The 17,635-nt window shown below is 40.6% G+C and overlaps 1 long non-coding RNA gene across 1 annotated transcript in view; it reads left to right on the plus strand.

Moving 5' to 3' along the window:
* Window positions 1–5,387: 5,387 nt before the first annotated feature.
* The window catches only part of LOC117248459 (uncharacterized), a 68,102-nt gene continuing 55,854 nt past the window's right edge, over window positions 5,388–17,635 (plus strand). Inside the window, exons 1-4 of the long non-coding RNA XR_004500915.2 lie at window positions 5,388–6,251; window positions 6,827–6,949; window positions 13,632–13,777; window positions 16,154–16,304. This is a non-coding gene — a long non-coding RNA (uncharacterized LOC117248459). The remainder of the gene's footprint in view (window positions 6,252–6,826; window positions 6,950–13,631; window positions 13,778–16,153; window positions 16,305–17,635) is intronic.

The following is a 17,635-nucleotide window of genomic DNA, read 5'->3' on the forward strand; positions in this document are numbered from 1 at the left end:
TGGAGTTATGTACTTAACAAAAAAAGGTGAAATAACTGAAAACATGTTTTATATTCTAGTTTCTTCAAAATAGCCACCCTTTGCTCTGATTACTGCTTTGCACACTCTTGGCATTCTCTCCATGAGCTTCAAGAGGTAGTCACCTGAAATGGTTTTCCAACAGTCTTGAAGGAGTTCCCAGAGGTGTTTAGCACTTGTTGGCCCCTTTGCCTTCACTCTGCGGTCCAGCTCACCCCAAACCATCTCGATTGGGTTCAGGTCCGGTGACTGTGGAGGCCAGGTCATCTGCCGCAGCACTCCATCACTCTCCTTCTTGGTCAAATAGCCCTTACACAGCCTGGAGGTGTGTTTGGGGTCATTGTCCTGTTGAAAAATAAATGATGGTCCAACTAAACGCAAACCGGATGGGATGGCATGTCGCTGCAGGATGCTGTGGTAGCCATGCTGGTTCAGTGTGCCTTCAATTTTGAACAAATCCCCAACAGTGTCACCAGCAAAACACCCCCACACCATCACACCTCCTCCTCCATGCTTCACAGTGGGAACCAGGCATGTGGAATCCATCCGTTCACCTTTTCTGCGTCTCACAAAGACACGGCAGTTGGAACCAAAGATCTCAAATTTGGACTCATCAGACCAAAGCACAGATTTCCACTGGTCTAATGTCCATTCCTTGTGTTTCTTGGTCCAAACAAATCTCTTCTGCTTGTTGCCTCTCCTTAGCAGTGGTTTCCTAGCAGCTATTTGACCATGAAGGCCTGATTCGCGCAGTCTCCTCTTAACAGTTGTTCTAGAGATGGGTCTGCTGCTAGAACTCTGTGTGGCATTCATCTGGTCTCTGATCTGAGCTGCTGTTAACTTGCGATTTCTGAGGCTGGTGACTCGGATGAACTTATCCTCAGAAGCAGAGGTGACTCTTGGTCTTCCTTTCCTGGGTCGGTCCTCATGTGTGCCAGTTTCGTTGTAGCGCTTGATGGTTTTTGCGACTCCACTTGGGGACACATTTAAAGTATTTGCAATTTTCCAGACTGACTGACCTTCATTTCTTAAAGTAATGATGGCCACTCGTTTTTCTTTAGTTAGCTGATTGGTTCTTGCCATAATATGAATTTTAACAGTTGTCCAATAGGGCTGTCGGCTGTGTATTAACCTGACTTCTGCACAACACAACTGATGGTCCCAACCCCATTGATAAAGCAAGAAATTCCCCTAATTAACCCTGATAAGGCACACCTGTGAAGTGGAAACCATTTCAGGTGACTACCTCTTGAAGCTCATGGAGAGAATGCCAAGAGTGTGCAAAGCAGTAATCAGAGCAAAGGGTGGCTATTTTGAAGAAACTAGAATATAAAACATGTTTTCAGTTATTTCACCTTTTTTTGTTAAGTACATAACTCCACATGTGTCCATTCATAGTTTTGATGCCTTCAGTGAGAATCTACAATGTAAATAGTCATGAAAATAAAGAAAACGCATTGAATGAGAAGGTGTGTCCAAACTTTTGGCCTGTACTGTATACATATATATATATATATATATATATATATATATATATATATATATATATATATATATATATATATAGCTAAACTCAGCAAGGTAAACAACAAGGGGATTCCCATTTACACAGTGGTAAGAGTGCTGGACCGGAAGTGTCGCACAAAAAAACGGAAGCTGGCTGCGTTCTGTTTTGCCTCCGTGTTTCCGTGAAAAATAAGGTGGATACAGTGAGTCGACATTTTGTTGTACTGTCCAATGTATAGTGGACTCAGTATCCCACAATGCACCGTGAGAAGTAGTGTATAACCGCCATAGACAACCGCAACCAACGGTCACTCGCTAAGCAATATATCCCACTATGCATTGCGCTTAAGTAACGGACGGAAAAAAGAGCAGCGGCACAACGAACTGTTGTACATATTTAACTTTTGACAACATGTATAAGCTTGTTTACCAGTTTTTGCCATATAATAAATTCAAGTCAATCCAGTGTATAGTCGTCGGCCCCGAAGAGATAAAAATAAATCGGCAATTGAGCCTCTGTAGTGCACAAAATTACTGTAAAGAGTAGGGCTAATAATGCAAGCTAATGTTAGCAAGCTATGACGCAGCTAGCTAGCTCCGATTTGTGCCATAATGGTGGAATGTATAACATTACACATTAAATTAATAGCATTAATTAGGACAGGTTTTGCAGCCACGCAGCTCTCTATCCTCTTGTCTCTCTGCCTGTGTAATGTTAGTAATACCTTGAATGTAAATACAGCAATGCATCACACAACACAAACAGCCACACAGTACTTTGTAAGTTAATGTTATTTAGTAATTCGGGGTGAAATGCGCTCGGGATATTTTCATGTATTTATCACAAATGTGTGTCAATGTCAGTTTTTGTTATGGGTTGTTCACTAGCCATATGACATGTTTCGGTTGTGTGACAGCAATGACAACAGTGCTGAGAAAATAAGCGGCTGCAGCAGGGGTCAAGTCCAGCAGCCTTCTGTCCATACTGGAAGTGACAGAAACATTCACATCCTGTCTGATGTGATGTCGATTTATTATAAATATTATCAGACCCTTATATCAGTTTGTTCTCAGTCTCCGGTTGTTTTAATTATGATAGGCTGATTTATTAAAATGCTTTCCAGGCGATCTGTAATTTATGTCCATGGTCCAACCTCAATTTTACATGAATTCTCACATAAATTAGCATCATAAATTAACATCATATCAGTTTGCTGCTGCAGAGCAGACCTGTCCCCTCAACTACACAGGCTAAAGAAATTGTGGCTGACAAGACAACAGCTTTCGTTTAACATCAGATATAGTCAGGCGTTCACATCTGCATGGATGTTATTTCAAGAATCCTTACATCACACTGACCACAAGTCTTTGTAATGCTAAATACTTAAATGATTAAAATAGTCTAATGTTAATATACAATACACTGTGTAGTTTATAATGAATGTATTTAGTGTCTGACGACTAAACTTCACCACCAGTAACACAACATGTATCCTGTTAACAGAATAAACCTTCAAATCAGACAAATTACATATAAATTTCAGAAATTCAACAAAAATGAAAAGTTTATCTAACACATATTATTGAGTCAACATCTAAACCAGTCAGCTGTTAGATCAGGGGAGAGCCAGGCATTTCCCATCATGCCCTGGGTCTTGCAGTCGGTGGAGAGCAACTGCAGCGCTGTGCTCTAAAAACTGCGACCACCTTGTTCACTTTTGTATGACATCAGAGCAAATTGTGATGAAGTGGGACACAAGACTAACTGGCATGCATTGTGTGGTGATGCTTGTGATAAAATCTGCACAGGCCTGGCTCATCTCGAACGAGCCTAAAATGACCTGAGTAGTGTCTGAAGGTATTTTTCAAGTTACAGGAGAACTCACTGTATAGTCCTCTACATAAACTCCCTCTACAGTGAGTAGGAAGTTGTGAATGAGTGAATGATTTCGGACACAGCCTATGTCTGCCTTTGATGCTGTGTAAAAAGTGTGCACAGTATGTTTATAAGAATTTTTTTTGGTGGTAAGAGCTTGATGAGACTCAACTACACAGTGAGTCTGGAGGCTGTATAACTAAAATAGAGCTGAAAGAGGATTAAAGAGCTGCACAGCTGCAGCTCGGTGGTGATTCGGCACTGTGTGAGCACGCCTTTCACATCAAGAGTCGGTATCAAAAATATTGATAATGCAGATTTAACTTTTGCAACTTTGTTCTACTGTCTAAATGGTAATGTGTAGCATTTCTCGAGCTCTGCTGTGTGTAACAATGATAAATGAACGACAGGTAAAGGTCAACTCATAATAAACTGTACAGTCTTTACATTAGGTTTGCCTGACATTATCAAGATGAGATAAATTAATTTTTCATTGATCCCTGACAGTAGGTCACAGACTGATGGTTTGCCTCATCAGGCTTTGTTCTGTCTGAGGTGAACTGTTGCCGTTTAGTCATTCACGTCAGCGGTTGTTCAGGGACTGAGACTTGATATTGCCGATGCTTGCTTCTTGGAAACCTCATTTGGATGGAAACCTACCACTCTCACTCTCTCCACACTGGAGAGACATATATCCTCGGCACTTTTGTGGGTCATCACAGGAAAAAAAAAAATCATAGTTGCCAGTGTCCTTACAGCACGCCCTTGCCCCTTTACACTGCACAGCTCCTTCTTTCACCCCTCTAGTGCCTACCCAGCCCGTGATAATAATGACGAACATCATTTATGCAAATGTAATTAGGCTGAGAAACATGATAGTGGAGCGCAGGGCGCCAATGGAAATTTATCACTGAACACTCAGGCTCTAAACATTCAATTAAAATATTGAATTTCACCGGATTTAATCTAAACGCAATAAATTAAGCAGTGGAAGAAGGGTTTGCAGTAGAGCAGGCTGACATTTGGCTGCCAGTATCACACTTAGAGATGGTCATTGATTCCACTACCAGCCTCCAACATGCTGACTAGTAGACACAGAACCAGGAGGGAAGGTGAGGTCGGTCGGTGTATCTGTATCTGGGTCAGTGTTTTGTCTACAGCATGTTTGGAGAGGTGAAGTTTGGCTCTGCTGAGACAAATTACCTCAACACCAAAAGGAATAAATGTGCAATTAGATATGGAGTGTGTCTGTCACATGGTGTTACTGCTGTTGAAGTTTTTCCAAGGTTTAATTTAAGACGTGAGGTGGGAAAAACAGAGAAACTCTCTGACAACTCTCAGACATAGATATCAGTTAACTGTTCAACCTAAACAGGAAAAGTAGAAACACAGCTTTGTCTGTATGACAAAGTAATGTTAGACAGCAAGTTGAGGTTCCTGTGCTGACAATGCAACGGACAATCTGACCTAATAGTGTGGCAGAAAGTCAAAAACATGAACAATTTTTAAGTCACTATTATTTTTGTGTGGAAATAAGACAAACCTAACTTGTCATCTTTTTTACATGTTGATTTAACCCTGCTTTTTTTATCACATGGGTGTATTGTCACCTCATAAAGTTGGTGAACACACATTGCATTCATTTACAGTTTTGTCACTATCAGTCAAATGTAAGTCAAATATTCACCGTTTCTTTAGGTGTCTTTTGGCCTCTATGCACCCTGATAGGAGTTAAACGCTCCACTATGTCACCAGCTTGTCGCTTAGTTTGTGTGACTTGGTTTGGTGCTAGACAGGTAGCGTACAGTCAGTGGCTCTATCAGCTGCCTGCTACATCTGGAAACATTTCTCACTATGAGTGACACATTTCACATCACACTTAAAAGTTAAATGTTTGGATTTAGGGGGATATATTGGCAGAAATGGAATAGAACATAATAAGTATGTTTTCTTTAGTGTACTATCACCTAAAAAACAAAAATCATTGGGTCTCATTCATGAAATGTTAGTAAATCTATGAGTAAATATGCACAAACCTCAGTACTAAATCCTACTCCGGATTCATGAACAGTGCGGAAAACTTGGATTTGATCGTAGGCACGTGTGTATGTTCATGAATGCCAGTAAGTCGTAAATTCACAGCGTGCTCCTGCTAGTCAGCAATAAGCATACACCCCGCCCATGATTAGCCTCCCTCCAACTTCCTGCCAGATTTGGGTTCACCAGCTGCCCTGTGTGACCAGAGACAGATGCTGAATTACTTTCCCACGTCCACAGGTCTTATTCAACCAGAACTCAATTTGAAGTAATGTTTAGGTCTCCCACATTGCATCTCTGATAACTAAATTAAATAAAAATGGCATGCAGTTTGGGGCTGCAGAGTGTAAAGAAGGCAGAGGAGGAGCACATATTGATGAATGCCAAAATACACGTAAATTTCCTTCTGTGAACAGTTTACGCACAAATTCGTTTTGCTAACGTTTCATGAATGACACCTATTGTGTTTTTGTCATCTTAGAATGAGCCGTTTATATCTACATACGGAGCAGGTCGTCGTCTACAGAGATCACCATGTTGCACCCCCATGTAGCCTGAAACAAACCAAAAACTGGCTCTGGATAGGGCCATTCACATTTTTGTATTTCGCGTCAGTCAACATAGTTAGCAGCCCTTCTACGTCAAGAGCATCAGAAGAACACCAACCTTTTATAAGTGAAACTGCTACTATTCAGTGTTTTAAATGGTTTAAATCACCATGTCTGTTTGTTTTGCAGAGTTAGAGACTTCCGCGGAGAATTCAGTGCTTGATGAAAACCTCCTGAACATTTGGATCTTAAGTTAGAATAAAAAGGTGAGCAGAGATTAGCTGGCTGGTGGGCTGCTCTGACATGCCAAGCAGAGGCAGAGAAACACTGATTTGTAACATCAAACTGCTTTATTCAGTGTTTTATCTGTGTTAAATCTCCGGGTTTGTTTGTTTTGGAGAGGAAGACCTCTGCGTATTATTTAGCTCTCGTTAAAAACCTCTGGAACAATTAACAGTGAAGGAATTCTAAGCAGAAGAAGTTTCAGCTGGTTGCCGTCTGCAGTCCTCACCACTAGATACAACTAAATGCCCCTAAATCTTACACACCGAACCTTTAATCATTTGATCTGTTGTTGATATAAATATTGATCAGTGCAGCTTTAAGTTTTACGTGCAACTGAATGAAGATTCTGCATAGTTTGGCTAAAGTCTCTTTGCACTGCACTGCTCTTCCCATGAAATACCATGATAACAACAGATGTTTGGTTAATTAAGTTAAACCCGCCCTGAAAGGGCTTGACAACAGTGGTACTTTGTGAGATTTGTATGCTGTTTTGAACTAACAAACAGCAGGTGTTTGTCTTCATCTAATTAGGTTTTTTTTTTTTTTTTTTTGGCAGAGTTGGGAGATAGTAAAAGCTGGAGACGTGTTGCTTGTGGATGTGTTTCCAAGGTGATAAACCTTTTCACTCCAAAAGTGACAAGAGGTTGAGAAATCGCAACAGCCGCTCACGCTGCTCTGTGTAAGTATCTATCCACGCATAAACACACAGAGTAATTTCCACTACACCTAACTGAGAAATATAACTTTGCTGCTGTGTTTGCTGGTTGAACAGCTTTATACCTGCATTAAAACAAAAATATGTTGCATATAATTTACATTTATAGGCACACAGTGTCAGGTGAGGTGAACTGTGTAACCAGCTGGATGCCCTCACCTCTCTGTCTCTGCTTAATGTAGCGTGAGTGCTTCTTGAGAGTCGATCCTCGCTCAAGACTAAAACTGCAATTTCAGCCTCCAGTCGTACAAACAAACTTACAAGTCGTGTGAATACAGATCCAGAAAAAATTGCCACACTCTTGAGAGCTGTGCTCTCAGCGCTCGCTGTGAGACAACGTCAGAGCTTACATCTTGTAATGTCTTCTGCTCTGTTAGTGTTTACATACGGGGGACATGGCGGCCCGCCTGCCTCTGCTTCATGGTAATAAGCTGCCATTGTCCCAGTTCCCGTAATATCACATTAGAATTTCATCTCAAGGGGGGAATTCACTGCGAGTGTGAGAACTTTCTATGTTTAATGAATAAGACTGGGGAAAGAGTCTCTTAGTAGTTGCATTAATGCTCTTTTTTGTCCCCTGTCCCTCTGTACATATTGTGCATAATATCAAACATGACCTGAATCTTCCTCCATTTCCATAATGCCCCTCTGGATCTTGGTGGTATTTTGTCTCGTTTTGTGCTGCATTTGAAAGCAGAAGTTAAATTGCGACAGAAAACTAGATACAAGGCAGAGATGTCCTTCAAAGATGCTTTTAACACAGACCTCATAAGCCTGTCACTTTAAAAGGAATAAGTAATGTAAATAAATTTAAGATTTTTATGCTTTGCTTTGCTTTTTTAATCTAACACAATATTTAAAATGATGATAGTAATGATAATTTTAATCATGGCAGCTTTTATACACTGTCTCATGGCTAAATGTTTTTGGACACACGATTTTGGAACCTGGCAGAAGGGATTTGCTCCCATTTAGCCACACGAGCGTTAGCGAGGACGGCCAGTGATGTTGGGTGACAAGGCCTGGCTCGCTGTTGGCGTTCCAGTTCATCCCAAAGGTGTCGTGTGGTGTTGAGGTCAGGACTCAGGTTCTTCCACGCCAAATTAAGAGGGCTTTGTCATTGTGTACAGTGGCATGAATATGTTGAAACCAGAAAGGGCTTTCCCGAAAATGTTGCCACAAAGTTGGATGCAGACTGTAGCATTAAGGTGTCCAGCCATAATGGGGTGTCGACATACTTTTGGCCATGTAGTGAATGCACAGTATATCAGCAAACTCTCAAACAGCATGATTACATTCATGAAACATTGTCATGTTGGCAGTGCATCAACAAAGACCAGACATATCAGCAATGTAGCTGGATGTCTGCTGTGTGTACTATGAGCGCTCCAACCAGTGAGTTTTCCATTATTAACTTTAATCTGGACCTCGCCGTGTCTTAGATCTACTATCCGACACCAAACACCGGCCCTACAGCCACCGATAGCCTGGCATCATTTATTTATCTCTAATTAGCTGCTTTTCATTCAAAATCAAGAAACCATAGACAGGAATAGACATAACTCATCCCTGCATCTAGGCCAATGTTTAGTCTGGGATCCCGAGGTTGATCCTCCTCCCTGTATTTGATAGTGCCGCGATTCATTATTCACTAAAGATCGAGTTTTAAAGCAGGGCTGTTGTGCCGTTTTAGTGCGCCGGGGAAGACAAAGATTTCCTGACAAGAGATTTTTCATGTTCTCTTTCAACCAGTCTGATAAATGGTTTCTAGGAATCAACTTTTATTTCTGACTTGTCTTGTTGGGTGGGTGCTTCAGCAGCCCAGTTGCCAGAAGACAATGTTGGCATTGTGCATTTCTGCAAACCACAAATATGTGACATAAGCATGTTTTATGCGTATCATGTTCATATCATATCACTGTTTCTAAAATGACAAAATGTATAACATTGGCCTTGAACCATATGTAACATCCTCTTTATCTAGAAGCCAACCATTTTTAGTTGCACAGCTGAGAGCTGGTTTTCCTTTGAGATCAGGAGATTCAACAATATTCAGGATTAAAATAGTTTTTTGAGCATTGTGATTTGGGTGGAAAGTGAGTCCCATCTTTTATATTGCACTCAGTGCGTTTACATGCACACAGTAGTCAAGCTAAGCTCATAGCTTGGCTCATCAGTCAAGTCGGACTTGACTCGTCTTGTCTGAGTATACATGCAAAAGAGAAAATCGAATTTCTGACCAAGTACGTCCAACTCCGCCTCGATAGGAGGCCCTGTGTCCTGTTTAATATAGCGGGCATTGAACTAGTTCCGGTTGACCCGAAGAGGAAGCTAACAACGAATGAAGATGGCGGAGATGGATGTAGTTTCCTCGTCCGTCCAGAAGTGCGTCGTCTGCTTCGCGGCCGCCATGGTGTTTATTTGTTTTTCCAGCACTGCTGATGTGTCATCTCCTTCTTCTTCTGAGTGAAAGCCAGCGAAAGAAAAAGTGGTGCATGCGCAGAATGCTGAGTATGACTCCAGTCGGACTAAGTGGATACATGCAGCAATAGCTCGACTTTCAATTGAATTATCTAGGTGTGTTAGTCGAGCTACAGATAGTCCAATTTCAGTCGGGCTAAGCCAATAATTCGATTTTCTCAAGCTGCATGTAAATGTACTGATGACTTAAGAGAGTTTATATTCTGTGAAATGGCTCATTTAAAAATTTTCTGATGCTCAAATGATCAAAAGCTAGACTGGGTGGTTAATGTTGGTGTGTTTAAGTTTGCCAATTTTGTCGCTAAAGCCTGGAAGAGAAGGCAAGAATGATTGTTTAACTAGGGCTGGGCAATATGTCCTGACAATTATATCACAATATTTGTAGGCTATATTTCAATACACAATATATATCTAGGTATTTGTAAATCATCAATGCAGGGACTGGGAGACAAAATGGAACATAACAATATTTCTGATCAAATACCCTCTGTGATGTGAGTTGTGGAGATGATGACAGTTTTGTTTTGTTTCTTGTTGTTTTTTTTTTTTAATCAATAATCAGTAATGTGGATATAATAAATAAGTGGGTTAAGGCAAGGGTTAGAACAAGTAGAAAAGTCTGGTAAGTTGATATATTTACATCACTACAGCCTTTAAAATGAGGGAAAAAACACCATTTGTGTCATATCACAATACTTCAATATCCAAAATCTAAGACGATATATAGTCTCACATCTCAGTAATGATAATATCTTCATATTGCCCCGCCCTAACTCATTTATTTTTATCTTTCTTTCAGTCTTACATGATAAATTCCTTTGTGAGTGATCCACGAACTCGGTCTTCCAAAACGTGGATCTGATTATATATGATGCTTTTGCTGCTTTGTTTCATTTTCTTTCTTTTTAACGTTGTCTGAATTTATGTTTGCTGGACTCTGATCCTGGTTTGTGCTGAATTTATAGCTGAATATATTGCTGACTTTGTCATCAGGAATTGGAGGAGATGGTGGATGGCATCACCTTCTGTCTGTGAGACACCTGCCAAGCTGCAGACACCAGTTGGAATCCAAAAAACAAAACCAGTTGTGTTTTAGTGAGTTGTTGCTGTGTTGCCATTGGCTGCTTTTCCTGCTGGGATTATGCCCCCAAAACATGATCTTGTCCTTACCATAACCAAATGGTTTTTGTGCAAAAACCTAACCATTGTTGAAATGTAAGCTTTCAATGTGTCTGCTACACAATACGTGTAAATGTAACATATCTGATTTGCAGAAACCTATGATGCCAACATTTTTCGATTGGGTCGGCTTCAGCTAAGAATTATTTGGTGTTTCCACCAAAATCAGTAATCACAGGTGCTTCCTCAGATGCTCACATAGCACTTTTTACAATATGCTTTCCAACCAGGACACAGAGTTGGTTGTTAAAATATGATATTTCAGTTTCATCTTGGTTTATGCTTTTTGAAGTTTCCATAGTAGGATTTAAATGTTGGATGATAAAGGAGCTGTGTTAAATGATGGGTTCCTCATACCTCTTCTAGCTTAAACTGCTCTTCCAAACCCCCCAAAGTCTGGCTCAAGTGAATTTATCCGACAAGTTCTCCTCATATGAGATCAAACTACTCCCAGGAAAAAAAAGACTTTATAATGTTGTTACATTCATTAGAAACAGCTCACAATATGAAATAACATTTTGTTCTCCCGTCACTTTGTTAAGGACCCTTCCATATTCATTTACAGTATGTACTGCTCTCCCCAAGTCGAATTATATGTTAGGAGGAGAACCGCAAAAAATAATATGACAAAATAAAGGACACTGAAGTCAGTTGAGGAAATGATAGTGTAGATGTTGCATGACATTGTTTTTTCATACTGTACATCTAAATATTAAACCATGTGTAATAGCATACCCTGCGAGAGAAAAGAAGTATTTTAATTGCCAAAATCTTGCAGTGTCTAATACCCCTGCAGCTGTTTTCCAGGACCAGACTTTATGACTCACTATATAAATATTTTATCTGCACCATAAATATAGCTCCAGTCTATGATGTTAGCTTTGGTCAAGTGCTTATTTTGGATCATCAAGAGAGCTACAGAGACTGAATTGGTTTTGGCTCATCTATCTTTTTTCACTTTTCACCTCTCTGTCTCTATTACTTTTGCTCGGCTGTATGAAGCTGGTGATACAACCAATTTGTGTTGGCAATATAGGAAGGAAACACTAATAGCAATGAGCAACAATGTGAGACAGATTATTTCTAAGAACGTATTAAGATGTGTTCTCAGTACCAAACGTTGCTATGTCATTAAAGATGTGATTCTGGGCAGCTTCTGACAGTCTAGATATGCTCTATGGACGATTTTTGCTGTTAAAGTCTCATTCAGTTGTGCAAACCTGAGATGCATACTAATGTTTCTCGTCTTGATGAATGATTTGTAAAGTTCAATATTTTCCAACGCGTTTACTTTGGATGATTGCGACATGCAGAGGTTTGACTGATGATTCTTAATTTAGCTTTTTTGTCATTTTGCAATTTAGCATCACTCTCCATTACTTACACTTTCCTTCAGACTTTGAAGAATTCCTTTGTGGCTCTTGTTACTTTACATTCCTCTACTTAAACCTAAGACATGCACTAATTACCTGGGTCTCTCATAATGGATGTCCTAATGTTTTATTTACCTGGTGAGACTTTAATCAGCTCCCTGATTTCCTCTGTTGTTACACACCTTACCGTGAAACATGGCCTGTGTATATCCTCTTATCTGACGCTGCCCACTGTGCTCGCCAGCCGGCTGCCGACAGGAGAGCTGGAGGTGGCAGACGGAGTGTGTTTGTGTGTTTGTGCAAGTGCGTAGATGTAAGCATTTTGGATGGTGCCTTCCTACAGTTCTCATTTATACATGCAAGTCTCTGTGTGTTTGCGTCTGCGAGTGTTAATGTGTGTGACAGGTGCCAACTCCTATGTCAGGGGTGAGGTCACACCCTCCCTCCTCAGCCTAGGTGTCTGCAGAGGTTCGTATCAACTCAGCAAGTAGGGTGAACACCTTTTACCCCCCCATGCACACCCGTACCAACAGGCGTACACACACCCAGCCCCCCGGATGTCATTAGCCTTTACGCTAACAGCAGGCCCCAAGGAAACTTGGGAAAATGGGGAGGGTCACAAGCCACTCTTGAGCACTTGTTTTTAGCGAAGCATGCAGATGAAAGCGTTGTGCATTTGCTGCTGCTACATCAGTGATGTCACGACTCCTATTGTCAAAGCTGTTTACAGAGTGATATATGGAGGTGATGTTTATCTGCTGCTTAGAATTGAATGTGTCACCACTTTAATGAATCAACATTCATAACATCTGAAGGTGCAATCACACCTTTAGTGTGTTTTTGGATGTGAGCTCCTGTGTAGTAGAAAAGTTTTATTTTACCTCGCTGTTTAAAAATAGAAGAACACATTCTGCAAACAAAGTGAACTCAGAAGTTTTTAAGGTTTTTGATAGCTGTTTAAAAAAAGAGGAAAACTGGAGTGTCTTTGCTTCAGACAGTGCAACCCAATTGCCAGAATAGATATTGCCCTGTACGTTTCTGCAAACCACTGCTATGTCACAGTTGTACGTTATTATATAGTGGTTATGTTGGAACTTTGTGTTTCAACAACACTTGGTTAACATGTGGTTATGTTTAGGCACAAAACCCCTTGGTTATGGCCAGGATAAGGTCATGTTTTGGCTTAAAATTCCACTGGAAATGCTGTGGTTTGGTCCTAAAAACATCCAGGTTTGGTGGCACAATCACAGCTGGAAAAGCCGCGATGTCACATGAATAAACAATTGGTTTTGTTGTTTGTTGGTCTCAGACAGTGGTCTGAAGTGATGTGCAACTTGGCAGCAAGTGGCAACCTTCAGGGCTGAAAAATGAAGCTGACATAGACATGCCAAAAACTTTAGTTCTTTGAATGTCCACTTGAGAATAACTCCAGAGGCCAGTCAATCCTCATAGACCCCATGTTAAAATGCCCAACGTTACAGCAGCAATAAACATGTTCACAGCCTGGTACACAAAACGGTTTTGGTCTCTATAGCTATTATCCCCTTCATGACAACTGTACAGGGGGTGAATTTTTATATAACTCACCCATTTGTATTTTATTTATGCTTTAGGTTATGAATAATTAAGGATGGGCCACTCTGAGTGACAAGCTGTCTTCGGCTTCTCCATCAGATCCAGCCTCTCGTCCAAATATGGTCACTTCTGGCTCCAAATCACGGAGATGGACGCTTCAAACAGGAGTCCACAAACCATCACGGTAGCTATGTCCATTATTTTTACAGTCAGTGCTTGACAGCTGTCTTGCGTAGGAGTTATGCAATCCTCCATCCCCTCCACCCCCTGATGAAGAAGTCGGCTCATGTAATCAGGGCTGCGTCTCTTTGGAAACAATGATACGATTCATATCAAACGTATAACATATCCGTGGTTTGCAGACACATAAAATGCCAACATGTTCTTCTGCTGATGGGGCTGGACAGTAGTTAAAAGAACAAAGCTCTTTAGTATCAGCACACTTCATGATGTATCTGTGTGCAGTTTTTTGGCTCAAATCATGTTATTCAGCTCTGAGGATGCTTAAATTCAACACCTGAATGTCTGCTTCTCTCATATTTGACACTATTTCTTTTCTAATGCCCCCAAAAGGTGCTACAGTAATACCTGGGTATCTTTTTTACTCATCTGTTGTAATCTACTCACACACACACACACATCCCAGCTCTAACACCTTCTCTCTTTTCTCAATATAAACTCAGCGACAACTTCACCGAGTGCTGATATGTGTCGAATCCAAACAAAACACTGCAGTTGGCCGTGACATTTAAAGTGTGTCACAGAGATCACGCTGCATGCAGAGTGTGAAATATGATTTACACTGAAAGTTCTCATTTAAATTATAAACAGTCAGAGAGAGGGGGGGAGCTTTGTGAATGAATTCCCATCGAACCGCACGCACATGGCTGCTGCATCATTTATGACCTAATATGGGCATAAAGGGGCTGGCAAACTGTCACATCCAGTTCAAGTATCCATATCCTGATTTAGGTCTCATACAGTTGAAGCTTTTACACACCACTGATACCCTGTGACTGAGCAGTGCTGCTGCAGTGAATGAGCACTTAACAGAAACACCCTGTCTAAAGATAAGATTGAAAGACATTTCAGTGCAACCGTATCTAACTCAATATTGTAAGATCTTGCTGTTCCAGATCACACAATGCCTGTATTATACTGTTTCTAAGCGGTGAATCATGCTGTTATTGAAACACATTTTGCCCTTCTTGACCCTCTAAAAGACTGAGGACGATGGTGCAATAAGGAAACTAAAAACATTGCCAAAACATTTTATTCCTAGGTGAAAATTAGAACAGAAATATTCTTAAGAAATCCTGTTTCTTCTCATGTCTCCTGCTCACAGTGTCATTTATTACCTCTTAATTTACATTTTGATTGGCTCTATTGGCCTACATACTCATTTCATTGTGGAAACGCTGGGAGTTTTGTCATAATTTCCTCATATAATGACATAGTACCGAGATTATTCTGTTTCACTTGTGATGTTTACTTGTGTCAGCTCACACTGGGTTACTAAGTATGGTGGTGATTATACTGGACTCCTTTTTGGCAGCGAGTGTTTCCTTTCTTTTTATTGTTTTTGGTGAATTTGAACCATTTTGCAAACTGTTTATATTATGCGCCTTAGTGTGCGTGCGCTTCTGAATGTCATTAAGGCATTCATCCAGGCTGCAGGAGGGCACTAGTTGTTGCTAGTTTTTTTGATGATATGTCTACATTGATGCAGCCGTCCTTACAGAGGTAAAGACACAGTGATCGAGAGAGAGGACACGAGAAACAAAAATACAATTGCTTTGCCAATTATTTGTTCTATATGTATATGCAGTAAAGTAGAAACCTGGAAGTAATGCTAAGCATATCATTTGAAAACAGGTGTTCTGATGGTGTCTGCACATCTCCGTCTCCAACAGTTTGTTGTGTTGTGGCATGTCGAAATGACGTCTCAAACCAGGCCGTCACTTTGTTAACAGTCTAATTTGTCTAACCGTCACAGTTCTTGAGATGTGTTGGAAATGAAAAAAAAACAAAGACACAAACAATCTCCTTATTTATTCCTGATTTTAATGCCTGTGACTTCTTAGTTCCCATAAAAAGTCCCGTACTGTGTGCTGGATAAGGCCCGAATGTGACTGTCTGTTCGTGTAACATATCAATCAGAAAACTGACTCTTAGTTTGACAAATCAGTTTGACGGAGGGCAGACTCTGATTACCAGCATGTGTTTGATATTATTTTCTGTAAATGTCATGCACACATGTGCAGATGTATATTTAACTTTACTTTTACTTCACATTTGTCCATTGATCTTAGTAATGTGTGTGACAAAAGGAGAGTGATTTTATTTCAAATATTCATATCAGATAAAATGATATGTGATATACGTTTTACAGATAAAACAGGTGGCTGAAATGGTTTTCAATATGCTCTCCAGCTGCCAAGATCACTTTTTTAAAAAGAAAAATCCCTTTCTAACACTGGGGTCTCCTCTGGCTGTGGTGTCACTGTTCGACCCTAGAGTATTTATTTGCACTGTCTTTCTCTCACACATTCCTTCCCAGTGAGCCAGGCCTTGGGCTGCCAGCGGAGGACGTGAAGTCAAGTTAGGGAGCCAAGGCCACTGTCAGCTCTCAGTGGTTAGAATAACCCAGAAAAACCTCCTGGGAACCGGGCCTGGATCAGACCAGCGCTGGCAGGGAGAATAAGTGAGAGGTAAGAGATGAAGGAGACTTTTTTTGTGGGGGGGTTCTCATCGCAGTAGCTGAACCTACGCTGAATATTTGAAGAGAAAAAGGAACTGTGAGCAGAACTGTTTTCCTGGCAACTTCAAACTTAAGATACTGCAACCTTTAGTTGTACTTTGACCTTAAAACTTCATTTTATGAGGTGAAACTTTGTAGTTTGATGGGATTTGTTAATATAAACCATGTAAAGAGTCCTGTAGAATCCTTTATCAGCCGTCCGTCAGTCCGCGATTGTTGCTGAGAAAGTAAAGTTTAGCACCTAGATTTGCATTTTATTAGCTAGTCCTTGTGTGAGCACATGTACACATACTATGGCCCCATTTGTAGTACCTTATGATGTATATACTGCATATTTGTTCTTTTTTATTGTATGATTTTGTGTCTTGACACAACGTGATCTCATCCGTACTCATCATATTTTAGGGCTTGGACAAAAGCCCAAAAGGCCAGCAGCCTTTTATGTTGTATCTTGATGCAGAAGGGGTCGTTGAATTGTGACATGGAAGGAGTTGGGCGTAAGTCATGAGTTGACTCACGTGACTAAGAAGGGGTTGTTGGTTAGGTTTAGGCAACAAAACTAATACTACACTTAGGAAGAGATTGTAATTGACGTCACTCAACTCGACTCATGTGACTTAACGACTCGTGACTAAAAACTGACGTGACAAAATAACTCAACTTGGACTTTTAGTTTCACACGGGACACAAACACTGTCTCTTGGGTCAAAGTCTTGTGCTTGTTGAAGTCATCCGCCTTAAGCAGGCTTTTGCAGTCTTAATACTCTGTCCATTGCTTTTACCATCTAATAATGACGTGGATGGGTTTACACTGGATTTAGCTGAAAGTCCAGTGCTTCTCATATAGATCCAAAGGGGCACTGCCCAAGCTGTGTATGTTTAGACGCCCTGGGAGTAAGACTAGTCTGCTTTACAAAATTAAGGCACGGATTTTACTCTTTTAAAAGAGAACAAAGCAAAACATTAAGGGAATTTCAGTATCTCCACAAACATAATGCAACTATAAAACCTTTTTTTTGTGCAGCAGCATTGTAGCGACCACTATCAATAAAAAAGCGTCTAAGTCAGGCTCCTAACTGTGATGCATTCAAAGAGATTCATGATGAAGTCCAGAGATGCGTGTTATGGTAGTTTATTAAACAAAAGACTGACAACTGAAAATAACTAAAGCGAGATGATGTGCCGTTACTTGAGCAGAATAAAGTGAGACCAAAACTCCCCCTCTCTGTCTGACACCAGTGAATGAACAGGTGAAATAATGCAAAACCACACCCTGTGCCA

This window comes from Epinephelus lanceolatus, chromosome 17, assembly GCF_041903045.1.
Source record: "Epinephelus lanceolatus isolate andai-2023 chromosome 17, ASM4190304v1, whole genome shotgun sequence".
NCBI classification, from domain to species: Eukaryota; Metazoa; Chordata; class Actinopteri; order Perciformes; family Serranidae; genus Epinephelus; species Epinephelus lanceolatus.